The sequence below is a fragment of the Halyomorpha halys genome, unplaced genomic scaffold (genome assembly GCF_000696795.3).
Source record: "Halyomorpha halys isolate HHAL.00 unplaced genomic scaffold, Hhal_1.1 Scaffold424.1, whole genome shotgun sequence".
Lineage (NCBI taxonomy): Eukaryota > Metazoa > Arthropoda > Insecta > Hemiptera > Pentatomidae > Halyomorpha > Halyomorpha halys.
The window spans coordinates 354,520-360,271 of NW_027107649.1; the positions used below are offsets into that span (position 1 = coordinate 354,520).

The 5,752-nt window shown below is 29.5% G+C and overlaps 1 protein-coding gene across 1 annotated transcript in view; it reads right to left on the minus strand.

Annotated features, from left to right (window-relative positions):
- Positions 1-3,726, minus strand: part of LOC106682564 (muscle M-line assembly protein unc-89) — a 56,035-nt gene extending 52,309 nt beyond the window's left edge. Inside the window, exon 1 of the mRNA XM_014423481.2 lies at positions 3,618-3,726. The gene's annotated coding sequence lies outside the window, so the exon portion shown is untranslated. The remainder of the gene's footprint in view (positions 1-3,617) is intronic.
- Positions 3,727-5,752: the final 2,026 nt, after the last annotated feature.

The window sequence follows — 5,752 nt, forward strand, 5'->3', positions numbered from 1 at the left end:
GTGAGCCCCACCGAGTCGATCTGATAATAAAGACATTTAAAAAAAAAAAAAAGCAGAAGAAAAATATGGAACGATCAGGACATTATTCACGATAGCTTGTCAACGAACAACAAAGGTAGTGATTGAGACGTAGTTGAAGTTGAAGTGGAACAGGCACTAAAACCTGTTAGTCACAGTGGGACCACGTCGGCTTCCAAACTGAAAAATTATTATTTGACCAGCAGTCATCCAGAAGAATTTTTCCCAAACATTCATGAATTAAAATACAATTCCTAATAAATAAAGTAAAAAAATATCTCTTTTTAAAACAATAATAACTATATAAATTTATAAACAAAAGATATAATAAGTGTATATGTATATTTTTAAAATGTTGAATATAATAAATACTGATGTTGAATAAATGAATCGATGAATAAATAAATAACTGTTTAACCTTAGTTGTTTAGAATTTATTAAATCTTCCAACTCAGTATTTACTATTCTGACATCGATTCTCAGATCGTGTAGAATCTTGAGAATAATGAAATGCCATGACATACCAGATATGTCACGTGATGCTGTGTTTGATTTAAATTTATTCAGAAATGGCAGCTCGAATCTAGAAAGTATTTGCTGGAAATTAAATCTTCATTAAAACAACATAAATAATTTAGTAATAATAATTTATTTATTGTTATTTACAACTGTATAAGAATATATATAACAAGTAAATTTGCTGTAGGTGACATAGTGACATGATGCAAACATGTGGAGAATCTACCCATTGATAGAACTCCAATTACATTTCTAGAGGAGAAGATATCGAGGCCATTTTCTTTTCAGATGCCTAGGAGGATTATTAGGTAATGAAGGAGAAGCCAGGTTAGAAACAAGTGGATTTGGGTGGTTGGGAAGATTATTATGGAAGAATCAGTATCTGGTTCTGGCCAAATCGGCAACACATGAGACATTGAGGTCCTGATGGATGACTTGATTCGTGACAAAGTAAGGAGCGTTAAGGATTTGGACTGTAAGGATTGGATTCGGGAGGAATTTGATGGTTTAGTGGAGCCCCAAAGCTCAACTCCGTATGTCCAGATAGGCCTTATAATAGTCATGTAGATCAGTCTTTTGTAATGGATAGGCAGTTTAGACCGTTTGTCTAGTAAATGTTGTAATAGTTGGAATCGACGAGCAATTTCCTGTCTTTTCAGTCTTGTATGAGAATTCCATGTCAGTCATTTGTCCAGATGTAGTCCTAGGTTACGGATCTGTTCGACATGAACACGGTTTACGACGAAGGGTAAATGTAATTTGGTGCGATTTATTGGAATTTATTTTAATCCTCCACATAAATAATTAAATTTAAAAAATACTATATTATTTTATATTCTTTGATGCTCAGAAAAGTTTTGGATATTATTGTTTTTTACAAAAAAAAGTACTAAGTTGCGACAAAAAATGCACTCTTTAGTATAATATTTATATTATAGTAATTAGTAAGATGAATGAAATAATTACATAATAGTTCGTCCGATTTTATTCACTTTTTTTTAACACAATATTTAAAAAAAATTATATAAGTATTTTAAAATTTTACTTGTACCATTATACAGAAAAATATAACTTCTCTCGTGACGCATCACAAAAATCTTTAATAATACTTCCGCATTGTCGCAGTATATATAAAATTATTCACAAGTTGAAATAAATTAAATTTATATTATTCAGCCAGTAAAAAATCAACGTTTCACATAAATTAATTTAGTGTCAATTAGTATACATTTATAAACATTTTTGTTTCTTTTATATTAATCAATAAATGTTGGTAGCAAGGACCAAAATTCTGCTCTAGTTTATAAACAATAGATAAATAAATGAGCAACTCCCTTATTATTATCAATAAAATTGTATGCATTGATTGTCATAATAGCATAAAGTCTGAATTGAATTTTTATAGCACCAATTAATATTTCATAATGAAATACTAAGATAATAGTTTTTATTTTCAATTACGTATACAATATGAAATATAAGGGAAATTATTAGCAGAGTTTTCGATGAAAACACATGACTTAAAATCCACATCGGCTAAAAAACAAATAAATAAAAATGAAGTATTTTTTGCAATTAAGCGACTTTTTCGCTCAAGTAGACTGACCGGAAGCGCCACTTAATATCATGAATTTTTCACATTTTTAAAGTCTAAAACGATTTTGATTAAACTCTTTAAATTACAATATAATTGAATAGTATTCAATATTGGCTAGGTTATGATCTCGTTGAAATAGTCACAGGGCTCAAATTCCGAAATTCAAATTCATTTTATTTAATTTATTTGCAATAATTAATCATTTCTCATTGTTAATATTAATAAAAATGGATAAATACAAACTATTAATGAATTTGATAGTTAACTAAAGAAGTATTTTCTCAGTTTGAAAACATATTTCCGGAAATGAAAGCTGTATTGATGTGTAATATACCGTTTGAAGCCAAAGATTAAAAAAAAAAAGAACACTATATATTATATGAAATCGTTGAACGTAATAAACAGTGACAGATCGTATAAATAAATATTTTTGTGTTCTCAAAGTCGTTATGACAATAATCAGTTTTTAGTTTAGCATAGTTATGTATGGAATTAATTTCTACTCAAAGTAGTTTGAAAGGTGAATTTGGGTGAAGCCCGAACCTGATTTTTATTATTGTTATTGTTCAACAATTAAATATTATTATAGAATTAGTATGTAGTATAATAATTGTTATAATAAGAACTTTTCCTGCTTATTAATCATATAAAATAAAAGGACTGTCAGGAGAAAATGTTTAGAAAAGGTAATTATGCAGTTTTATTCTATTAACTGTAAATACATTTTAAAATAAGACGAGCTTCCAAATAAATAATATAAAATACAATTGACGAATAATAGGATTCAGCTAAATGTCTTTAATAAATGAGATATTCTATCTCCTACTCTCTGAGCCGGATAGAATCATTAACAAACGAATCACGTCAAATGCATTACAGTTGATCTGAATCGCTCTTATAGCTAATCACTCACTTTGGTATTCAGGAATAGTCAATATACAAACGTTATAGTGAATGGAAATAAAGTATGTCTTCATAATTTAATTTATGATTAAGTCTACATGATCAAGTTAAAAAAAAATTCTGCAGACCAAATGGTTTCTCATTGTGTCGAACAAGTTACCAGTGCATAAAGACGGTAGTGATCTAAGATTATATCTCAACTACCATCTCTTACTGGAAGATTTAATTACCATTAGAATATATACTGTCTAAAACTAAGCAGTACAAGGAATAACATGTTTTCGAGAACATAAAGCTTTATAAATTTTATCATCAAATCATGAACTGAAAGAAACGGGTAAGGAGTTAGTGAAATCATAGAAATAGGTCTGGGGTCCTCCGAGAAAAATATTTAAAACTGACACAATGAATAGTTGTAATTTTATGTAAATCGAATTAAATCATCAGGGTCTCCTTAGTTCATGAAATGAAATGTCGGCTACGCTGCTGATCCATATCCACTATTTAGTATTAGATTTAAGTGGCAGTATAAATATAAAAAACGCTATTAGCTAAATAAATATAAGGCGTTAGTAGTTACCTGTAATGTATGAACTCGAGGAGGAGGTTAGAGGAGGACTGGTTCCAACTGTTTGCTCGGCCCACATCTCCTCGTAGGAGGGGCACTGAGTCACTGAGTGGGAGTACCTACCTCTTTACCTCCCGCACCACACTATCTCACTCCCTCCACTATTCCCTTGGAATACCCCAAAATATTTAATGAGATATAAAAATTATATCAGTTCCCAATACCATTGATTATCGTAGAGAGGGTCTCTATATCCTATAAATGTAATGGTCATATTGTGGGAGCAGATACAGATACCTTAAAGTACAAGAGCCGGGAAGAAAAAAAGGCAGTTATCTCATCCCAATTTTTGAATACTTCAATAAAAACTATGTATAATTACTGGTCAAAATTGATGAGTCTGACAAGTAGAAGTAGGAGGATTAAAAACTGGCGCCTGTTTCAAAACCTTAAAAAACATTGATTTTTCATTCGGAGCTCTATATCTTAAAAACTACCAACAACACTAGAAAATCTAAGAGAACATTATTTACAGAAGAGTAAATTTCCTGAAATATTAGCCCTAAAAGTGCTATTTACGTCCAATAGTTCTCGAGATATAGCCTTTTAAAAAGCAACATTCCATAAAAATACACTGAAATATCAGAAGTTGGTTTATTTATTTTGAGAAATCTATATCTCAGGAACTATATGACGTATAGATGTCTATTAGTACTCAAATTAATGCTGGTTTAATGTACTATGAAGTAGTTTATGACCTTCGTAGAAATAGTAGTTTTCATGATATTTGCTAAAATAAATTGATTTATAGTTGTTCGGACAATAAATTTGATTTATGAAAAACTTTGTTTCAGAAACCATTGGACGTACAGATGTCTGCTAGCGCTCAAATTAAAGCTAGTTAAATTGACTGCAAAATAGTTAATAGTGTTTATCTTTGTAGGAGTAGTAGTTTTTATGATATTCGACAAAATAAACTCACAAAATGTTAATTTCTAGTTGTTCGTATAAAAAGTTGGATTTTTGAAAAATATATCTCTAGATCCATAATACGTACATATGTCTGCCAACACTCAAAATAAAGGAAATTTAATTTACTATAAAGTAGTTTATGACACTTATCTACATAGGGGTAGCAGTTTTTATGATATTCACATATGAATATAAATTTGGTAAATTTGTCCGAACAACTATAAATCAATTTATTTTAGCAAATTTCATCATAAGCTACATCATAAACTACTTTATAGTTCATTAAACTAGCTTTAATTTGAGTGCTAATAGGCTTCTGTACGTCAAATGGTTTTTGAGATATAGATTTTTCAAAATAAAGTAACTACTAATCTTTCTGTAGATTTTTCAGAAATTTTGCTTTTTAAAAAGCTATATCTCGAGAACTATTGGACGTAAATAGCTCTTTTAGGGCTAATATTTCAACAAATTTACTCTTCTTTAAATAATGTTTTTTTAGTTTTTCTAGTGTTGTTGTTAGTTTTTAAGATATAGAGCTCCGAATGAAAAATCAATGTTTTTTAAGGTTTTGAAACAGCCACCATTTTTTAATCCCCTGCCTCTGCTTGGCAGACTCATCAATTTTGCTTATTAATTATAAATAGTTTTCATTAAAGTAATCAAAAATTGGGGTGAGATAACTGCCTTTTATCTCCTCTTGGGCTCTTGTACTATTAAGAGGAACGTTGTACTGAAGTCCGATCCTCAACGGTAAGGGATAAAAATAAAAAAAATTTTTTTAGCTATTATCCGTAGTTTTCTAAAAAAACACTCAAATAAATTTACTTTAAAGCTTAAAAAAAATGTAGAGGTACCAAATTAAAGATGATAAAATTTCCTATATGTGTTGGATCTGCCAAAAATGAAAATAAGCGTTACGTTAAAAATTAATGTTTCATATTTCTGAAAAGGTTTTGAACGTTTGAAGCAGCTATTACTCTTCATTGGTTGGGGTGTAAATATCCCGGATCTAAAAATTTATTAAACTTAAATATGATGCAAAACAAGCCTACCTTCATTGTTCAAATAACAATGCCAGGATGCAAGGAAGCTGGAAAAAAAAACCACCCAAGAGAATCATATTTAATTATAAATTGTCTTGGTTTTTATCTAAATAAATACAATAAATTATTTCA